This window comes from Globicephala melas, chromosome 1 (assembly GCF_963455315.2).
Source record: "Globicephala melas chromosome 1, mGloMel1.2, whole genome shotgun sequence".
In the NCBI taxonomy this organism is placed as follows: Eukaryota; Metazoa; Chordata; class Mammalia; order Artiodactyla; family Delphinidae; genus Globicephala; species Globicephala melas.
The window spans coordinates 28,526,064-28,549,696 of record NC_083314.1 but is presented as its reverse complement, the minus strand read 5'-3'; the positions used below and the strand labels follow the sequence as shown (position 1 = coordinate 28,549,696).

Below are 23,633 nucleotides of genomic sequence, written 5' to 3'. Positions count from 1 at the left end.
ATATCTGGGCTTGAGAATATATCAAGAAAAAATAGATGAGTCCACATTATAGCTGGAGTCATCAATACCCCTGTATCAGAAATGGATAGATAAAGCAGATAGAAAATCAATAAGGACATGATAGACCTCAACAACACCATTAATTGAGTGGATATAATTGGCATGTACACTTCATCCAACAACAGAATACATATTCTTCTTGAGTTTACATGGAACATTCCCCAAGATGGACCAAATTCTAGACTGTAAAATATACTTTAACATATTAAAAGGATATACATCACATCCTTTCTCAGACCATGATGAAGTTAAATTAGAAATCAGTAGCAGAAAAACAGCAAGAAAATCCCAAAATACCCGGGGATTACACAACATACTTCTGAGTAACACATGTCAAAAAAATAAATCTCAAGAGAGTTTAAAAAATATTGTGACTAAATGAAAATCTAAGCACAGCTTATCAAAATTTGTGCCATGTAGTGAAAGCAATGATTAGAGGGAGAGTTATAGCATTGAATGCTTGTATTAGAAAAGAAGCCACTAAAATTAACAAACAAAGATTTTGCCTTAGGGAACTAGAAAAAAAGAGAAAATTAAATACAAAGTAAGTAGAAGAAAAGAAATAATAGAAATCAGAACTGAAATCAATGAAATTGAAAACAGGAAATCAATAGAAAAAATCAACCAAACTAGACAAGCCTCTAGACCTGTTTCATCCTTCAGAGGGCAGACACCAGAAGGAAGGAAACTACAGTCCTGCACCCTGCAGAACTGAGTCTGCAAACACAAGTCAGAACCTACCCTGGAACCAGTTGATCCCTGGCCCTTGGGTGATGAGAATGGAGTGTACTGCTGGGATACATAGGACATCCTCTACTGAAGGCAACTTCTCCAAGGTTGAGAAATGTAACTAAGCTACTACATACATAAAAATACAAATAGAAATTTAAATAAAATGAGACATCAAAAGAATATGTTCCAGACAAAGGAACAAGATAAAACCCCACAAGATCAACTAAGTGAAGTGGAAATAGGCAATCTACTTGAGAAAGAGTTCCGAGTAGCTATTGTAAAGATGATCCAAGAACTCAGGAAAAGAATGGATGCACAGAGCAAGAAGTTACAAGAATTTTAAAACAAGGAGATAGAAAATATAAAGAACAACCAAAGAGAGTTGAATAATAAAATAACTGAAATGAAAAAAGTACCCAGGAAGGAATCAATAGAAGAATAAACAAGGCAGAATAATGGATCAGTGCTGCCATGAAACAGGATAAAGTCAAAAGAATGTAAAGAAATGAGGACAGTTTAAAAGACCTCTGGGACAACGTGAAACACACCAAAATTTGCATTATAAGGGTCCCAGAAGGAAAAGAGGGAGAGAAAGGGACAGAAAATATTTGAAGAGATAATAGGTGAAAACTTCCTTAACATAGAAATGGAAAGAGTCACCCAAGTCCAGGAAGCACAGAGAGTCCCATACAGAATTAACCCAAGGAGAAACATGCTGAGACAAATATTGATCAAACTGACAAAAATTAAAGACAAAGAGAAAATATTAAAAGCAACAAGGGAAAAGGAACAAATAACACACAAGGAAATCCCCATAAGACTATCAGCTAATTTCTTTTTCTGCAGTCCAGAAGAGAGTGGCACAATATACTTAAAGTGATGAAAGGGAAAAAACCTACAAAGAATACTCTACCCAGCAAGGCTCTTGTTCAGATTTGATGGAGAAATCAAAGTTTTAAAGGCAAAAGATAGAAGAATTCAGCACCACCAAACTAACATTACAACAACTGCCAAAGGAACTTCTCTAAGTGGAAAAAAAAAATGACCACAACTAGAAACAAGAAAATTATGAAATGGGAAAGCTCAACAGTAAAGGGAATTATACAGTAAAGTAGGATATCATCCACATGCAAATATGAAATCAAAACTAGTAATTGTGAGAGGAGGAGAGTACAAATACAGGATATTTGAAATGCATTTGAAATTAAGAGATCAGCAACTTAAAACAATCATGTATATACACAGACTGCTATATCAAAACCTCATGGCAAATGCAAATGAAAATTCTATAATAGATAAACACAAAAAAGAAAAAGGAATCCAAACACAATACTAAAGACAGTCATCAAATCACAAGAGAAGAGAACAAAAGAGGAGAGGAAGAAAAAAGACCTACAAAAACAAATCCAAAACAATTAAGAAAATAACTATAAGAACACACATTTTGATAATTACCTTAAATGTAACTGGATTAATTTCTCCAACCAAAAGACATAGACTGGTGGAATGGATACAGAAACAAGATCTGTATATATACTGTCTACAAGAGCCCTACTTCAGATCTAGAAACACATACATACTGAATGTGAGGGGATGGAAAAGGGTATTCTATGCAAATGGAAATCAAAAGAAAACAAGGGTAGCAACACCCATATCAGACAAAGTAGACTTTAAACTAAAGACTGTTACAAAAGATAAGGAAGGACACTACATAATGATTAAGAAGAGGTATAACAATCGTAAATATATATACACCCAACAGAGATGCATCCTAATTTATATATGCTATAAAATGCTAGGAGCTGTAAAAGGAGAAATTGACAGTAAAATAACAATAGTGGGAGCATTAACACTCCATTTACATCAAAGGACAGATCATCCAGACCTAAAATCAATAAGGAAACACATGCCTTAAATGGCATGTTAGATCAGATGAATTTAATTGATATCTATAGAGCGTTCCATCTGAAGGCAGCAGAATACACATTCTTTTCAAGTGCACATGGAACATTCTCCAGAATAGATCACATGCTAGGCCACAAAGAAAGCCTACAAAAATTTAAGAAAATTGAAATCATACCAAGAATCTTTTCAGACCACAATGCTATGAAATTAGAAATCAACTACAAGAAAAAAAAAAACAAAACTACAGAGGCTCTTTGGTGGGGCTAATGGCAGATCTGGGAGGGCTCACTCCAAGGACTACTTCCCAAAACTTCTGCTGCCAGTGTCCTTGTCCTCATGGTGAGACACAGCCACCCCCCGCCTCTGCGGGAGATCCTCCAACACTAGCAGCATTGCTCAATAGTGTAAGTTGGTCTAACTTCATTGCTACAACAATCCTCAAAATCTCAAAAGCTAGGTTGGCGGTGTGAACACGGCCTGAAGAGGTTACTGCACAATGGCTAGCTGGGAGGGAGTCCGGGGAAAAGTCGGGACCTGCTGAAGAGGCAAGATAGTTTTTCTTCCCTCTTTCTTTCCTGGTGCGCGAGGAGAGGGGATTAATAGCGCTGCTTAAAGGAGTTCCAGACATGGGCGTGAGCCACGGCTAACAGTGCGGACCCCAGAGACAGGCATGAGATGCTAAGGCTGCTGCTGCCACCACCAAGAAGCCTGTGTGCAAGCACAAGTCACTATCCACACCTCTCTACTGGGGAGCCTGTGCACCCTGCCACTGCCAGAGTCCTGGGATCCAGGGACAACTTCCCTGGAAGAACGCATGGCGCGCCTCAGGCTGCTGCAACGTGCCACCGACCTCTGCTGCTGCAGGCTCACCCTGCATCATGCCCCTCCCTCCCCCCAGCCTGAGTGAGCCAGAGTCCTCGAAACAGCTGCTCCTTTAACCCCATCCTGTCTGAGCGAAGAACAGACGCCCTCCAGCGACCTACATGCAGAGGCAGGACCAAATCCAAAGCTGAGCCCCAGGAGATGTGCAAACAAAGAAGAGAAAGGGGAATCTCTCCCAGCAGCCTCGGGAGAAGCGGATTAAATCTCCACAATCAACTTGATGTACCCTGCATCTGTGGAATACCTGAATAGAGAGCAAATCATCCCAAATTGAGGAGGTGGACTTTGACAGCAAGATTTATGATTTTTTCCCCTTTTCCCCTTTTTATGAGTGTGTATGTGTATGCTTATGTGTGAGATTTTGTGTGTATAGCTTTGCTTTCACCATTTGTCCTAGGATTCTATCCATCTGCTTTTTTTTTTACTTAAAAAATTTTTTTCTTAATAATTATTTTTTATTTTAATAACTATTTTATTTTATCTAACTTTATTTTTTTCTTTTATTTTCTTTCTTTCTTTCTTTCTTTCTTTCTTTCTTTCTTTCTTTCTTTCTTTCTTTCTTTCTTTCTTTCTACTTTTTCTCCCTTTCATTCTGAGCCATGTGGATGAAAGGCTCTTGGTGCTGCAGCCAGGAGTCACTGCTGTGCCTCTGAGGTGGGAGAGCCAACTTCAGGACACTGGTCCACAAGAGACCTACCAGCTTCACATAATATCAAACAGCGAAAATCTCCCAGAGATCTCCATCTCAACACCAGCACCCAGTTTCACTCAATGACCAGTAAGCTTCATTACTGAACATCCTATGCCAAACAGCTAGCAGGACAGGAACACAATCCCACGCATTAGCAGAGAGGCTGCCTAAAACAATAGTAAGTCCACAGACACCCCAAAACACACCACCAGACGTGAACCTGCCAACAAAAAAGACAACATCCAGCCTTATCCACCAGAACACAGGCACTAGTCCCCTCCACCATGAAACCTACACAACCCACTGAGCCAACTTTAGCCACTGGGGCCAGACACAAAAAACAATGGGAAGTACAAACCTGCAGACTTCAAAAAGGAGACCCCAAACACAGTAAGATAAGCAAAACGAGAAGACAGGAAAACACACAGCAGATGAAGGAGCAAGATAAAAACCCTCCAGATATAAGAAATGAAGAGGAAATAGGCAGTCTTCCCGAAAAAGAATTTAGAATAATGATAGTAAAGATGATCCAAAATCTTAGAAATAGAATAGACAAAATGCAAGAAACATTTAACAAGGACCCAGAAGAACTAAGGATGAAACAAGCAAAGATGAACAAAACAATAAATGAAATTAAAAATACTCTAGAAGGGATCAATAACAGAATAACTAAGGCAGAAGAATGGATAAATGACCTGGGAGATAAAATAGTGGAAATAACTACTGCAGAGCAGAATAAAGAAAAAAGAATGAAAAGAATTGAGGACAGTCTCAGAGACTTCTGGGACAACATTAAATGCACCAATATTTGAATTATAGGGGTTCCAGAAGAAGAAGAGAAAAAGAAAGGGACTGAGAAAATATTTGAAGAGATTATAGTGGAAAACTTTCCTAATATGGGAAAAGGAATAGTTAATCAAGTCCAGGAAGCACAGAGAGTCCCATACAGGATAAATCCAAGGAGAAACACACCAAGACACATATTAATCAAACTGTCAAAAATTAAATACAAAGAAAACATATTAAAAGCAGAAAGGGAAAAACAACAGCTAACACACAAGGGAATTCCCATAAAGTTAACAGCTTATTTTTCAGCAGAAACTCTGCAAGCCTAAAGGGACTGGCAGGACACATTTAAAGTGATGAAGGAGAAAAACCTAAAACCAAGATTACTCTACCCAGCAAGGATCTCATTCAGATTTGATGGAGAAGTTAAAATCTTTACAGACACGCAAAAGCTGAGAGAGTTCAGCACCACCAAACTGGCTTTACAACAAATGCTAAAGGGTCTTCTCTACACAAGAAACACAAGAGAAGAAAAAGACCTACAATAACGAACCCAAAACAATTAAGAAAATGGGAATAGGAACATACATATCAATAATAACCTTAGATGCTCCCACCAAAAGCCACAGACTGGCTGAATGGATACAAAAACAAGACCCATATATATGCTGTCTAAAAGAGACCCACTTCAGACCTAGAGACACATACAGACTGAAAGTAAGGGGACGGAAAAAGATATTCCATGCAAATGGAAACCAAAACAAAGCCGGAGTAGCAATTCTCATGTCAGACAAAATAGACTTTAAAATAAAGACTATTAGAAGAGACAAAGAAGGACACTACAAAATGATCAAGGGATCGATCCAAGAAGAAGATATAACAATTGTAAATATTTATGCACCAAACATAGGAGCACCTCAATACATAAGGCAAATACTAACAGCCATAAAAGGGGCAATCGACAGTAACACATTCATAGTAGGGGACTTTAACACCCCACTTTCACCAATGGACAGATCATCCAAAATGAAAATAAATAAGGAAACACAAGCTTTAAATGATACATTAAACAAGGTGGACTTAATTAATATTTATAGCACATTCCATCTAAAAACAACAGAATACACATTTTTCTCAAGTGCTCATGGAACGTTCTCCAGGATACGTCATATCTTGGGTCACAAATCAAGCCTTGGTAAATTTAAGAAAATTGAAATTGTATCAAGTATCTTTTCTGACCACAATGCTATGAGACTAGATATCAATTACAGGAAAAGATCTGTAAAAAATACAAACACATGGAGGCTAAACAATACACTACTTAATAACGAAGTGATCACTGAAGAAATCAAAGGGGAAATAAAAAAATATCTAGAAACAAATGACAATGAAGACATGATGACCCAAAACCTATGGCATGCAGCAAAAGCAGTTCTAAGAGGGAAGTTTATAGCAATACAAGCCCACCTTAAGAAACAGGAAACATCTCGAATAATCAACCTAACCTTGCACCTAAAGCAATTAGAGAAAGAAGAACAAAAAAACCCCCAAAGTTAGCAGAAGGAAACAAAATATAAAAATCAGATCAGAAATAAATGAAAAAGAAATGAAGGAAAAGATAGCAAAGATCAATAAAACTAAAAGCTGGTTCTTTGACAAGAAAAACAAAATAGATAAACCATTAGCCAGACTCATCAAGAAAAAAAGGGAGAAGACTCAAATCAGTAGAATTAGAAATGAAAAAGGAGAAGTAACAAAAGACACTGCAGAAATAAAAAGATCATGAGAGATTACTACAAGCAACTCTATGTCAATAAAATGGACAACCTGGAAGAAATGGAAAAATACTTAGAAATGCACAACCTGCCAAGACTGAATCAGGAAGAAATAGAAAATATGAACAGACCAATCACAAGCACTGAAATTGAAACTGTGATTAAGAATCTTCCAACAAACAAAAGCCCAGGACCAGATGGCTTCACAGGCGAATTCTATCAAATATTTAGAGAAGAGATAACACCTACCCTTCTCAAACTCTTTGAAAATATAGCAGAGAGACGAACACTCCGAAACTCATTGTATGAGGCCACCCTGATACCAAAACGAGACAAGGATGTCACAAAGAAAGAAAACTACAGGCCAATATCACTGATGAACATAGATGCAAAAATCCTCAACAAAATACTAGAAAACAGAATCCAACAGCACATTAACAGGATCATACACCATGATCAAGTGGCGTTTATTCCAGGAACGCAAGCATTCTTCAATGTACACAAATCAATAAATGTGATAAACCATATTAACAAATTGAAGGAGAAAAACCATATGGTCAACTCAATAGATGCAGAGAATGCTTTCGACAAAATTCAACACCCATTTATGATAAAAACCATGCAGAAAGTAGGCATAGAGGGAACTTTCCTCAACATAATAAAGGCCATATATGACAAACCCACAGTGAACATCATCTTCAATGTTGGAAAACTGAAACCATTTCCACTAAGATCAGGAACAAGACAAGGGTGCCCACTCTCACCACTCTTATTCAACATAGTTTTGGAAGTTTTAGCCACAGCAATCAGAGAAGAAAAGGAATCCAAATCAGAAAAGAAGTAAAGCTGTCACTGTTTGCAGATGACATGATATTATACATAAAGAATCCTAAAGATGCTACCAGAAAACTACTAGAGCTAATCAATGAATTTGGTAAAGTAGTAGAATACAAAATTAATGCACAGAAATCTCTGGCATCCCTATACACTAATGATGAAAAATCTGAAAGTGAAATCAAGAAAACACTCCCATTTACCATTGCAACTAAAAGAATAAAATATCTAGGAATAAACCTACCTAAGGCAACAAAAAACCTGTATGCAAAACATTATAAGACACTGATGAAAGAAATTGAAGATGATACAAATAGATGGAGAGATATACCATGTTCTTGGATTGGAAGTATCAACATTTTGAAAATGACTCTACTACCCAAAGCAATCTATAGATTCAATGTAATCCCTGTCAAACTACTACTGACATTTTTCACAGAACTAGAACAAAAAAATTCACCATTTGTATGGAAGCACAAAAGATCTCGAATAGCAAAAGCAATCTTGAGAACGAAAAATGGAGCTGGAGGAATCAGGCTCCCTGACTTCAGACTATACTACAAAGCTACAGTAGTCAAGACAATATGGTACTGGCACAAAAACAGAAATATAGATCAATGGAACAGGATAGAAAGCCCAGAGATAAACCCACACACATATGGTCACCTTATCTTTGATAAAGGAGGCAGGAATGTACAGTGGAGAAAGGACAGCCTCTTCAATAAGTGGTGCTAAGAAAACTGAACAGGTACATGTAAAAGTATGAGATTAGAACACTCCCTAACACCATACACAAAAATAAGCTCAAAATGGATTAAAGACCTAAATATAAGGCGATAAACTCTCAAACTCTTAGTGGAAAACATAGCCAGAACCCTCTATTGCATAAATCACAGCAAAATCTTTTTTGACCCACCTCCTATAGAAATGGAAATAAAAACAAAAATAAGCAAATGGGACCTAATGAAACTTCAAAGCTTTTGCACAGCAAAGGAAACCATAGACAAGACCAAAAAACAACCCTCAGAATGGGAGAAAATATTTGCAAATGAAGCAACTGACAAAAGATTAATCTCCAAAATTTATAAGCAGCTCATGCAGCTCAATAACAAAAAACAAACAACCCAGGCCAAAAATGGGCAGAAGACCTAAATAGACAGTTCTTCTAAGAAGATATACCAATTGTCAACAAACACATGAAAAAATGCTCAACATCATTAATCATTAGAGAAATGCAAATGAAAACTACAGTGAGAGATCATCTCACACCAGTCAGAATGGCCATCATCAAAACATCTAGAAACAATAAATACTGGAGAGGGTGTGGAGAAAAGGGCACACTCTTGCACTGCTGGTGGGAATGTGAATTGATACAGCCACTATGGACAACAGTATGGAGATTCCTTAAAAAGCTACAAATGGAACTACCATTCGACCAAGCAATCCCACTACCGGGCATATACCCTGAGAAAACCATCGTTCAAAAAGAGTCATGTACCAAAATGTTCATTGCAGCTCTATTTACAATAGCCAGGAGATGGAAACAACCTAATTGTCCATCATTGGATGAATGGATACAGAAGATATGGCACATATATACAATGGAATGTTACTCAGCCATAAAAAGAAATGAAATTGAGTTATTTGTAGTGAGGTGGACGGACCTAGAGACTGTCATACAGAGTGAAGTAAGTCAGAAAGAGAAAGACAAATACCGTATGCCAACACGTATATATGGAATCTAAGAAAAAAACTGTCATGAAGAACCTGCGGTAAGACAGGAATAAAGACCCAGACCTACTAGAGAATGGACTTGAGGATATGGGGAGGGGGAAGTGTAAGCTGTGACAATATGAGAGAGTGGCATGGATATATATACACTACCAAACGTAAAACAGAGAGCTAGTGGGAAGCAGTCGCATAGCACAGGGAGATCAGCTCGGTGCTTTGTGACCACCTAGAGGGGTGGGATAGGGAGGGTGGGAGGGAGGGAGATGCAAAAGTGAAGAGATATGGGAACATATGTATGTGTATAACTGATTCACTTTGTTATAAAGCAGACACTAACACACCATTAAAAAAAAAAAAAGAAAGCTCATCTGTAGCATGTAAACTTGAATTGTAAACATGCTCATATTTTATCCTAAAAAAAAAAAAAGAGAAGAAAAGAACTACAAAAAACCCCAGAAACTTGTGGAGGTTAGGCAATATGCTACTAAACAACAAGTGGAAATTTGTTGAATAAAAAATAAATAAAATAAATAAAAGAGGAAATCATAAAATACGTAGAGGCAAATGAAAGTGAAAACAGGATGATCTACGACCTATGGAGTGCAGCAAAAGTAGTTCCAAGTGGGAAGCTTATAGCAATACAATTTTATCTCAGGAAAAAAAGGATATCTCAAAAAACAAAATTTAACCTTACACTTAAAGTAACTAGAGAAAGAAAAAGAACCCCACAAATTTAGTAGAAAGAAATCATAAAGATTAGAGAAGAAATAAATAAAACAGAGACTAAGAAAACAATGGAGGCGATGGAGTAGCAGAAGCAGCAGCAGCAGCAGCTGAGAAACCTGTGGGACTTCCTGTTGGTCTACAATTGGATGATGGAACTCTGCTTCCAGCGCTGCGTGCCCAGTTTGCACCACCAATTTCTGGATGCTGAGGAGGAGGCCTGTCCGCACAGCTCTGCTGGGAAGCTGATCTATTCCAATCACTGCCTCATGGCTGCTTACATTCAGCTCTTGCCTGTCCTGGTCCAGCACTGCATCGCAGACTATGAGGCTGCCTCATCTGTGCCAGTTGGAAGTGAAGATATCATCGGAGAGTAAAGCCAAGGAAAACGGAAGATGAGAAAGTGCAGCAGACGGTTTCAAATAGACTCCCTCTTGAGAGAGCACTGGAATAACAACTAACTACTGAACAATCATTAAAAGGAAGACACTGAAACTCACCAAAAAAGATACCCCATATCCAAAGACAAAGGAGAAGCCACAATGAGATGGTAGGAGGGGCACAATCACAATAAAGTCAAATCACATACCAGCTGGGTGGGTGACTCACAAACTGGAGAACAATTATACCACAGAAGTCCACCCACTGGAGTGAAGGTTCTGAGACTCACATCAGGCTGCCCAACCTGGGTGTCTGAAAATGGGAGGAGGACTTCCCAGAGAATCAGACTTTGAAGGCAAGTGGGATTTCATTGCAGAACTTCTACAGGACTGGGGGAAACAGAGACTCAACTCTTGGAGGGCACACACAAAGTAGTGTGTGCATCAGGACCAAGTGGAAGGAGCAGTGACCCCATAGGGGACTGAACCAGACCTACCTGCTAGTGTTGGAGGGTCTCCTCCAGAGGCAAAGGGTGGCTGTGGCTCACTGTGAGGACAAGGACACTGGCAGCAGAAGTTCTAGGAAGTACTCCTTGGCATAAGCCTTCCCAGAGTCCACCATTAGCCCCAATAAAGTGCCCAGTAGGCTCCAGTGTTGGTTTGCCTCAAGCCAAACAACAAACAGGGAGGGAACACAGCCCCATCCATCAGCAGACAAGCTGATTAAAATTTTACTGAGTTCTGTCCAACAGAGCTCTACCCACCACCAGTCCCTCCCATCAAGAAACTTGCACAAGCCTCTTAGATAGCCTCATCCACAAGAGAGCAGACAGAAGAAGCAATAAGAACTATAATCCTGCAGCTTGTGGAACAAAAATCACATTCACAGAAAGATACACAAGATGAAAAAGCAGAGGGTTATGTACCAGATGAAGGAACAAGATAAAACCCAAGAGAAACAACTAAATGAAGTGGAGATAGGCAACCTTCCAGAAAAAGAATTCAGGATAATGATAGTGAAGATGACCCAGGACCTCTGAAAAAGAATGGAGGCAAAGATCAAGAAGATGCAAGAAATGTTTAACAAAGACCTAGAAGAATTAAAGAACAAATAAACAGAGATGAACAATACAATAATTGAAATTACAACTACACTAGAAGGAATCAATAGCAGAATAACTGAGGCAGAAGAAAGGATAAGTGACCTGGAAGAACGAATGGTGGAATTCACTGCTGCGGAACATAATAAAGAAAAAAGAATGAAAAGAAATTAAGACAGCCTAAGAGAAAACTGGGACAACATTAAACGCAACAGCATTCACATTATAGGGGTCCCAGAAGGAGAAGAGAGAGAGAAAACACCCGAGAAAATATTTGAAGAGATTATAGTTAAAAACTTCCCTAACATGGTGAAGGAAAGAGCCACCAAAGCCCAGGAAATGCAGAGAGTCCTATACAGGATAAACCCAAGGAGAAACATGCTGAGACACACAGTAATCAAATTGACAGAAATTAAAGACAAAGAAAAATTACTGAAAGCAACAAGGGAAAAACGACAAAGAACATACACGGGAATTCCCATAAGGTTAACAGCTAATTTCTCAGCAGAAACTCTACAAGCAAGAAGGGAGTGTCATGATATACTTAAAGTGATGAAAGGGAAGAACTTACAACCAAGATTACTCTACCTGGCAAGGATCTCATTCACATTTGATGGAGAAATAAAAAGCTTTACAGACAAGCAAAAGCTAAGAGGATTCAGCACCACCAAACCAGCTTCACAATGAATGCTAAAGGAACTTCTCTAAGTGGGAAACATAAGAGAAGAAAATGATCTACAAAAACAAACCCAAAACAATTAAGAAAATGGTAATAGGAACATACATATTGATAATTACCTTAATGTGAATGGATTAAAGGTTCTAACCGAAAGACACAGGCTTGCTGAATGGATACAAAAACAAGACCCATATACATGCTGTCTAAAAGAGACCCACTTCAGACCTAGGGACACATACAGACTGAAAGTGAGGTGATGGAAAAAGATATTGCATGCAAATGGAAATCAAAAGAAAGCTGGAGTAACAATTCTCATATGAGACAAAATAGATTTTAAAATAAAGAATGTTACAAGAGACAAGGAAGGACACTACATAATGATTAAGGGATCAGTCCAAGAAGAAGATATAACAGTTATAAATATATATGCACCCAAAAAAGTTGCACATCAATACATAAGGCAATGGCTAACAGCTATACAAGAGGAAATCGACAGTAACACAGTAATAGTGGGGGACTTTAACACCTCACTTACACCAATGGACAGATCATCCAAACAGAATATTAATAAGGAAACACAAGCTTTAAATAACACAATAGACCAGATAGATTTAATCGATATTTACAGGACATTCCATCCAAAAACAGCAGATTACACTTTCTTCTCAACTGCACACGGAGCATTCTCCGGGATAGATCACATCTTGGGTCACATATCAAGCCTCAGTAAATTCAAGAAAATTGAAATCATATCAAACATCTTTTCTGGCCAGAACACAATTAGATTAGATATCAATTACAGGGGAAAAAACCGTAAAAAAACACAAACACATGGAGAGTAAAAAATATGTTACTAAATAAAAAAAAGATCACTGAAGAAATCAAAGAGGAAATCAAAAAATACCTAGAGACAAATGACAATGAAAACACGATGATCCAAAAACTATGGGATGCAGCAAAAGGAGTTCTAAGAGGGAAGTTTATATCAATACAATCCTACCTCAAGAACAGCCTGACATTACACCTAAAAGGACTAGAGAAAGAAGAACAAACAAAATCCAAAGTTAGTAGAAGGAAAGAAATCTTAAAGATCAGAGCAGAAATAAATGAAATAGAAACAAAGAAGACAATAGCAAAGATCAATAAAACTAAAAGCCGGTTCTTTGAGAAGATAAACAAAATTGATAAACCATTAGCCAGCTACATCAAGAAAAAGAGGGAGAGGACTCCGATCAATAAAATTAGAAATTAAGGAGGAGATTTTACAACAGACACCACAGAAATACAAAGTATCCTAAGAGAAAACTACAAGCAACTGTATGCCAATATAATGGACAACCTGGAAGAAATGATAAATTCTTAGAAAGGTATAACCTTCTAAGACTGAACCAGGAAGAAATAGAAAATATGAACAGACCAATCACAAGGAATGAAATTGAAACTGATTAAAAATCTCCCAACAAACAAAAGTCCAGGACCAGATGGCTTCATAGGTGAATTCTATCAATATTTAGAGAAGAGCTAACACCCATTCTTCTCAAACTCTTCCAAAAAATTGCAGAGGAAGGAACACTCCCAAACCTATTCTATGTGGCCACCATCACCATGATACCAAAACCATACAAAGATACTACGCGAAAAGAAAATTACAGACCAATATCACTGATGAATATAGATGCAAAAATCCTCAGCAAAATACTAGCAAACAGAATCCAACAACACATTAAAAGACTCATACACCATGAGCAAGTGGGATTTATCCCAGGGATGCAAGGATTCTTCAATATAGGCAAATCAATCAATCTGATACACCATATTAACAAATTGAAGAAGAAAAACCATATAATCATTTCAATAGATGCAGAAAGAGCTTCTGACAAAATTCAACACCCATTTATGATAAAAACTCTCCAGAAAGTGGGCGTAGAGGGAACCTACCTCAACATAATAAAGGCCATATTCGACAAACCCACAGGAAACATCATTCTCAATGGTGAAAAACTGAAAGCATTTCCTTTAAGATTAGGAACAAGACAAAGATGTCAACTGTCACCACTATTATTCAACATAGTTTTGGAGGTCCTAGACACAGCAATTGGAGAAGAGAGAAATAAAAGGAATACAAATTGGAAAAGAAGAACTAAAACTGTCACTGTTTGCAGATGACATGATGCCATACATAGATAATCTTAAAGATGCCACCAGAAAACTACTAGAGCTAATCAATGAATTTGGTAAAGTTGCAGGATACAAAATTAATGCACAGAAATATCTTGCATTCCTCTACACTAACAATGAAAAATCTGAAAGAGAAATTAAGGAAACACTTAAATTAAGAAATTAAGGAAACATTGCAACAAAAAGAATAAAATACCTAGGAATAAACCTACCTAAGGAGACAAAAGACCTGTATGCAGAAACTGTAAGACACTGCTGAAAGAAATCAAAGATGATAAAAACCGATGGAGAGATATACCATGTTCTTGAATTGGAAGAATCAATATTGTGAAAATGACTCTACTACCCAAAGCAATGTACAGATTCAATGCAATCCCTATCAAATTACCAATGGCATTTTTTACAGAACTAGAACAAAAAATCTTAAAATATTTATGGAGACACAAAGACCCTGCATAGCCAAAGCAATCTTGAGGGAAAAAAACGGAGCTGGAGGAATCAGACTCCCTGACTTCAGACTATATTACAAAGCTACAGTAATCAAGACAATATGATACTGGCACAAAAACAGAAATATAGATCAATGGAACACAATAGAAAGCCCTGAGATAAACCCACCCACCTATGGTCAACTAATCTATGACAAAGGAGGCGAGGATGTACTATGGAGAAAAGACAGTCTCTTCAATAAGTGGTGCTGGGAAAACTGGACAGCTACATGTAAAAGAATGAAATTAGAGCACTCACTAACACCGTACACAGAAATAAACTCAAAGTGGATTACAGACCTCAATGTAAGAATGGACACTCTAAAACTCTTAGTGGAAAACATAGGAAGAACACTCTTTGACATAAATCACAGCAAGATCTTCTTTGATCTGCCTCCTAGAGTAATGGAAATACAAACACAAATAAACAAATGGGACCTAGTGAAACTTAAAAGCTTTTGCACAACAAAGGAAACTACAAACAAGATGAAAAGACAACACTCAGAATGGGAGAAAATATTCACAAACAAATCAAAAAAGGATTAATCTCCAAAATATAAAAACAGTTCATGGAACTCAATATTAAAAAAGCAAACAATCCAATCCTAAAATAGGCAGAAGACCTAAATAGACATTTCTTCAAAGCAGACATACAGATGGCCAAGAAGCACGTGAAAAGCTGCTCAAGATCACTAATTATTAGAGAAATGCAAATCAAAACTACAGTGTGGTATCACCTCACAGCAGTTGGAATGGGCATCATCAGAAAATCTGCAAACAACAAATCCTGGAGAGGGTGTGGAGAAAAGAGAACCCTCTTGCACTGTTGGTGGGAATGTAAATTGATACAGCCAGTATGGAGAACAGTATGGAGGTTCATTAAAAAACTAAAAATAAAATTACCATACGACCCAGCAATCCCACTACTGGGCATATACCCAAAGAAAACCATAATTCAAAAAAACACATGCACCCCAATGTTCATTGCAGAACTATTTACAATAGCCAGGACATGGAATCAACCTAAATGCCCATCGACAGATGAATGGATAAAGAAGATGTGTTATGTATATACAATGGAATATTTCTCAGCCATAAAAAGCAACGAAATTGAGTCATTTGTAGTTATGTGGATGGATCTAGAGACTGTCATACAGAGTGAAGTAAGTCAGAAGGAGAAAAACTAATATTGTATATTAACGCATGTATGCGGAACTTCGAAAAATGGTACTGATGAAACAGTTTGCAGTGCAGAAATTAAGACATGGATGTACAGAACAAACATATGGACACCAAGTTGGGAAAGTGGTGGTGGTGGTGGTGGTGTGATGATTTGGGTGGTTCGGATTGACATATATACACTAATACGTATAAAGTGGACAACTAATAAGAACCTGCTGTATAAAAAAATAAATTAAATTAAATTTAAAAAGAGAAAACAATAGAAAAGACCAATGAAACTAAAACTGGTTCCTGAAAACACAAACAAAATTGATAAACCTTTAGCCAGACTCATCAAGAAAAAAAAAGGGAGAAGACTCAAACCAATATAATTAGAAATGAAAAAGAAGTTACAGTTGTCACCACAGAAATACAAAGGGCCATAAGAGACTACTACAGGCAACTATATGCCAATAAAATGGACAACTTAGAACAAATGGACAAATTCATAAAATTGTATGATTTCCCATGACTGAATCAGGAAGAAATAGAAGATATGAACATACCAATTACGAGTATTGAAATTGAATCTTTGATCAAAATACTCCCAACAAACAAAAGTTCAGGACCAGATGGCTTCACAGAAAAAATCTATCAAACATTTAGAGAAGATTTAATTTCTATCCTCTGAAACTATTCCCAAAAATTGCAGAGGAAGGAACACTCCCCAACCCATTCTATGAGACCATCACTGTGATACCCAAACCAGACAAAGATATCACACAAAAAGAATATTACCAGCCAATATCATTGATGAATATAGACCCAAAAAACCTTGACAAAAAACTAGCCAACTAAATCCAACAACACATGAAAAGGATCATACACCATGATCAAGTAGGGTCTATCCCAATGATGCAAGAATTTTTCAATTAATTTTTCAAAGAATTTTTCAATTAATTTTTCAATCAATTAGTGTGATACACCACATCAACAAACTGAAGAATAAAAACCATATATCATCTCAATAGATGCAGAAAAAGCATTTGATAAAATTCAACATCCATTTAAGATAAAAATTCTCCAGAAAGTGGTCAGAGAGGTAACGTACCTCAACATAATAAAGGCCATATATGACAAACCCACAGCTAACATTATACTCAATGGTGAAAAGCTGAAAGCATTTCTTCTAAGATCAGGAGCAAGACAAGGATGTCCACTCTCACCACATTTCTTCAACATAGGTATGGAAGAAATCCTAGCCACAGCCACCAGAGAATAAAAAGAAATAAAAATGATTCAAATTGAAAAAGAAGAAGTAAAACTGTCACTGTTTGCAGATGGCATTATACTATGCATAGAAAATCCTAAAAATGATACCAGAAAACTACTAGGGCTCATCAGTCAATTCAGTAAAGTTGGAGGATACAAAATTAATACACAGAAATCTGTTGCATTTCTATACACTAACCAAAAAAGTTCAGAAAGAGAAATTAAGGAAACAATCCCATTTACAATTGCATCAAAAAGAATAAAATACCTAGGAATAAACCTACTTAAGGAGGCAAAAGACCTGTACTCTCAAAACTATGAGGCTGTTGAAAGAAATCAAAGATGATACAAACAGACAGAAAGATATACCATGTTCTTGGATTAGAAGAATCAATATTGTCAAAATGACTATACTACTCAAGGCAATGTACAGATTCAATGCAATCCCTATTAAACTATCAATGGCATTTTTCATGAATTAGAACCAAAAATTTTAAAATTTCTGTGGAGACAAGAAAGACCCTGAAGAGCCAAAGCAATTCTGAGAAGGAAAAATGAAGCTGTAGGAATCAGGCGCCCTAACTTCAGACTATACTACAAAGCTACAATTATCAAAACAGTATGGTACTGGCACAAAAACAGAAATATGGATCAATGGAACAGGATAGAAAGCCCAGAAATAAACCCACACACCTATAGTTAATTAATCTATGACAAAGGAGGCAAGAATATACAGTGCAGAAAAGACAGTTACTTTAGTAAGTGGTGCTGGGAAAACTGGACTGCTACATGTAGAAGAATGTAATTAGAACATTCTCTAACACCACACACACACACACACACACACACACACACACACACACACACAATTCAAAATGGGTTAAAGACCTAAATGTAAGACTGGATACTCCTAGAGGAAAACATTGGCAGGACACTTTAACATAAATTGCAACAATATCTTTTTGGATCCTTCTCCTAGAATAATGGAAATGAAAACAAAAATAAACAAATGGGACCTAATTAATCTTAGAAGCTTTTGCACAGCAAAGGAAACCATAAACAAAATAAAAAGCCAACCTACAGAATGGGAGAAAATATTTGCATTGAAGGGACTGACAAGAGATTAATCTCCAAAATATACAAACCGGTCATATAGTTCTATATCAAAAAAGCGAAGAACACAATTGAAAAATGGAGAGAATATCTAAATAGACATTTCTCCATAGAAGACATACAGGTGACCAAAAGGCACATGAAAATGTTCTCAATACTGCTAATTTTTAGAGAAATGCAAATCAAACTACAATGAGGTATCACCACACAATGGTCAGAATGACTGTCATTAAAAAATGTCTACAAATAATAAATGTTGGAGAGGGTATGGAGAGAAAGGAACCCTCCTACATTTTTGGTGGGAATGTAAATTGGTACAGCCACTATGGAGAACAGTGGCTAAAAATAAAGCTACCATATGATCCTGCAATCCCACTCCTGGGCGTATATCTGGAGGAAACCATAAGTTGGAAAGATACATACCCCCAATGTTCAATGAAGCACTATTTACAATAGCCAAGACATTTGCCTTATGTACTGAGGTGGTCCTATGTTGGGTGCATAAATATTTACAATTGTTATATCTTCGTCTTGGATTGATCCCTTGATCATTATGTAGTGTCCTTCTTTGTCTCTTGTAATAGTCTTTGTTTTGAAGTCTATTTTGTCTGATATGACAATTGCTACTCCAGCTTTCTTTTGATTTCCATTTGCATTGAATATCTTTTTCCATCCCCTCACTTTCACTCTGTATGTGTCCCTAGGTCTGAAGTGGGTCTCTTGTAAACAACATATATACAGGTCTTGTTTTGCATCCATTCAGCCAGTCTGTGTCTTTTGGTTGGAGCATTTAATCCATTTACATTAAAGGTAATTATCAATACGTATGTTCCTATTACCTTTTTCATAAGGTTTTGTGTTTGTTTTTTTTTTTTTTTTTTTAATTTTGCGGTAAGCGGGCCTCTCACTGTTGTGGCCTCTCCCGTTGCAGAGCACAGACTCCGGACGCGCAGGCTCAGCGGCCATGGGTCACGGGCCCAGCCGCTCCGCGGCATGTGGGATCTTCCCAGACCGGAGCACGAACCCGCGTCCCCTGCATCAGCAGGCGGACTCTCAACCACTGCGCCACCAGGGAAGCCCCTGTGTTTGTTTTTGTAGGTCTTTTCCTTCTCTTGTGTTTCTTGCCTAGAGAAGTTCCTTTAGCATTTGTTGTAAAGCTGGTTTGTGGTTCTGAATTCTCTTAACTTTTCTTTGTCTGTGAAGATTTTTATTTCTGTGTCGAATCTGAATGAGATCCTTGCTGGGTAGAGTAATCTTGGTTGTAGGTTTTTCCCTTTCATCACTTTAAATATGTCCTGCCAGTCCCTTCTGGCTTGCAGAGTTTCTGCTGAAAAATCAGCTGTTAACCTTATTGGGATTCCCTTGTATGTTATCTGTTGCTTTTCCCTTGCTGCTTTAAATATTTTTTCTTTGTATTTAACTTTTGACAGTTTGATTAATATGTGTCTTGGCATGTTTCTCCTTGGATTTATACTGTATGGGACTCTCTGCGCTTCCTGGACTTGAGTAGCTATTTCCTTTCCCATGTTAGGGAAGTTTTCAACTATAATCTCTTCAAATATTTTCTAAGACCCTTTCTTTTTCTCTTCTTATTCTGGGACCCCTATAATTTGAATGTTGGTGCATTTAATGTTGTTCCAGACGTCTCTGAAACTGTCCTCAATTTTTTTCATTCTATTTTCATTATTCTGCTCTGTGGCAGTAATTTCCTTTATTCTATCTTCCAGGTCACTTATCTATTCTTATGCCTCAGTTATTCTGCTATTGACTTCTTCTAGAGTATTTTTAATTTCATTTACTGTGTCATTAATCATTGTTTGTATGTTCTTTACTTTTTCTAGGTCCTTGTTAAACGTTTCTTGTATTTTCTCCATTCTATTTCTGAGATTTTGGATCATCTTTATCATCACTATTCTGAATAATTTTTCAGGTAGAGTACCTATTTTCTCTTCATTTGTTTGGTCTGGTGGGGTTTTACCTTGCTCCTTCATCTGATGTATATTCCTCTGTCTTCTCCTTTTGCTTAACGTACTGTGTTTGAGGTCTCCTTTTCACAGCCTGCAGGTTCGTCGTCCTCTTATTTTTGGTGTCTGCCCGCAGTGGGTGAGGTTGTTTCAGTGGCTTTTGTAGGCTTTCTGGTGGGGGAGACTGGTGTCTGTGTTCTGGTGGGTGGGGCTGAATCTTGTCCCTCTTGTGGGCAGGGCCACGTTTGGTGGTTTGTTTCGGGGTGTCTGTGAACTTCGTATGACCTTAGATAGCCCCTCTGCTAATGGGTGGGGTTGTGTTCCTGTCTTACTTGTTGTTTGGCATTGGGCTTCCAGCACTGGAGCTTCCTGGCCATTGGGTGGAGCTGGGTCTTAGTTTTGAGACGGAGATCTCTGGGAGAGCTGTCGCCAATTAATATTACATGGGGCTGGGAGTTCTCTGGTTGTCCAGTGTCCTGGACTTGTCTCTTCCACATTGGAGGCTCAGGCCTGACACCTGGCTGGATCACCAAGTCCCTGACAGCCACATTGCACGGAAGAAAAGTAAGAAAAAGAAAACTCAAAGAACGCCCCCGCCAAATGAACAGACAGAACTCCAGGACAGATGGTTAAAGCAAAACTAAACAGACAAAATCCACAAAGAAACATACACACACACTCACTCACAAAAAGAGGAACAAAAATAAAGGAAGAGAGCAACCAAACCAATAAACAAATCCACCATTGAAAACAGGCACTAAAAACTAAACTAAGATAAACGTAAAACCCCAGAAACAAATCAAATGCAAAAACCAAATCCCAAGTCTAAAGTTGTTCCCAAAGTCCACTGCCTCAATTTTGGGAACAATCATTGTTTGTTCAGGTATTCCACAATTGCAGGGTTTATCAAGCCGGTTGCAAGGATTTAATCTGCTGCTCCTGAGGCTGCACAGAGAAATTTCCCTTTCTCTTCTTTGTTTACACAGCTCCTGGGGTTCAGCGTTGGTTTTGGCCCTGCCCCTGCATGTAGGCTGCCCTCAGGCATCTCTGTTCCCTGCCCAGACAGTAGGGAGTTAAAGCAGCAGCTGCTTAGGGCTCTCTTGGTCACTGAGGCTGGGGATAGGGAGGGGTACGGTAGTCATAATTGGAATGCAGCCTGTGCCTGTGGCAGCTGAGGCCAGTGTGACATTGCAACAGCCTGAGGCACACTGTGTGTTCTCTTGGGGAAGTTGGCCCTGGATCACGTGACCCTGGAAGTGGAATGCTGCATAGGCTTCGGGGTGGGAGGGGGCAGTGTGGGTAGTGACCTGCACTTGCACATCGGATTCTTGGTGGCAGCAGTGGCAGCGGTAGCGGTCCACGCACACCTCTGGGGTCCAAGATGATAGCCTCAGCTCGCGCCCATCTCTGGCGCTCGCTTAGACTGTGCTCTGCCTTCTGTGTGCACACAGAGCAGGAAGTCCCTCTCCTCATGCACCCCAAAACAATGGTCTCTTGCCTCTCCGGCAAGTCCAGACTTTTTCCCGGACTCGCTCCCGGCTAGCCGTGGTGCACTAACCCCTTCAGGCTGTCTTCATGCAGCCAATCCCAGTCCTCTCCCTGGTCTGACCTCCGAAGCCCAAGCCTCAGCTCCCAGCCCCCACCCACCCCGGCAGGTGAGCAGACAAGCGTCTCAGGCTGGTAGGTGCTGGTTGGCACCAATCCTCTGTACGGAAATTTCTTTGCTTTGCCCTCTGCACCCCTGTTGCTGTGCTCTCCTTTGTAGCTCCAAAGCTTCCCCACCAGTGGCTCCTGTCCCCACCAGTGATGGGGCTTCCTAGTGTGTGGAAACTTTTCCTCCTTCACAGCTCCCTCCCAGAGGCGCAGATCCTGTCCCTATTCTTTTGTCTCTGTTTTTTCTTTTGCCCTACCCAGGTATGTGGGGATTTTCTTGCCTTTTGGGAAGTCTGAGGTCTTCCGCCAGCATTCAGTAGGTGTTCTGTAGGTGTTGTTCCACATGTAGATGTATTTTTGATGTATTTGTGGAGAGGAAGCTGATCTTCCCTTCTTACTCCTCTGCCATCTTGAAGGTCTTCTCAAGAACTGAATTCTGCCAATAACCAGAATGAGCCTGGAAGAGGACACCAAGCTCCATATGAGAAACTAGCCCTTGTCATCACCATGACTGCAATCTTGTCCTGGGCAGAAGACCCAGTTAAGCCATTCTCAACTTCCTGATCCACAGAAACTGTGAGATAATAAATGGATGTTGTTTAAGCAATAAGTAATTTATGGTAATTTGTCATGTAGCACTTGAAAAATAACACATCATATTGTTCAATAATAAGACAAACAATTCAATTTTTAAAAAATCAACAAAGTTTAACAGATATTTCACAAAAGAAGACATACAATGGCCATAGCACATGAGCATATGTTCAACATCATTAGGCATCAGTGAAATAAAGATTAAAATGAAAATTAGGTATTATTACATGCTCACAAAACACCACTTTTTTAAAAAGTAGATTAACTGGGAATGTATGCATATAAAATGTTACAACCACTTTGGATAATGGTTTGACAGTTTCTGATAGAGTTAAGCATATACCTATTCTATGATCAGCCAATTCCACTTCTAGGTATATATTTCCAAGAGAAATTAAAACATATGTCCACAAAAAGATTTATATATAACTATTTATAGAAAATTTATTCACATTAGTGAAAACCTGGAAAGAATATCCACCAGTAGGAGAATGGATTTAAAAAATTGTGAATACTACTCAGCAATAAAAAAGTCACATACTACTGATACATGTAATAATGTGGATGAATCCCAAACACATTGCATTGGGCAGAGAAATCATACACAAAAGAGCTCATATCATGTAATTCCTTACATAAGAAATTCAATAATAGGTGGAAGGAATATATGGTGATAGAAATCAGAATCATAGTTGCCCCTAGGAGAAGAAAGGCTAACTGGAAAGTTGCACAGGAGAATTTTCAAGAGTGATGGAAATATTCCATATCTTGATTGACTACCTAGGTAAATACATTTGAAAAAATATTTACCTTTATGTACATTATACTTTTTTTTAATGTTTAAAAAATTATGAAAGGAAAAAGAATGAGTAGCAATAATCATTGGTGTTTTGTTGAAAAAGAGAATAAGGAAAGTAGAAAGTAGCTGGAGC

General features: G+C 38.2%; 1 pseudogene; it reads left to right on the top strand.

Moving 5' to 3' along the window:
* Positions 1-10,190: 10,190 nt before the first annotated feature.
* Positions 10,191-15,736, top strand: LOC115859543 (mitochondrial import inner membrane translocase subunit Tim10 B pseudogene; annotated as a pseudogene).
* Positions 15,737-23,633: the final 7,897 nt, after the last annotated feature.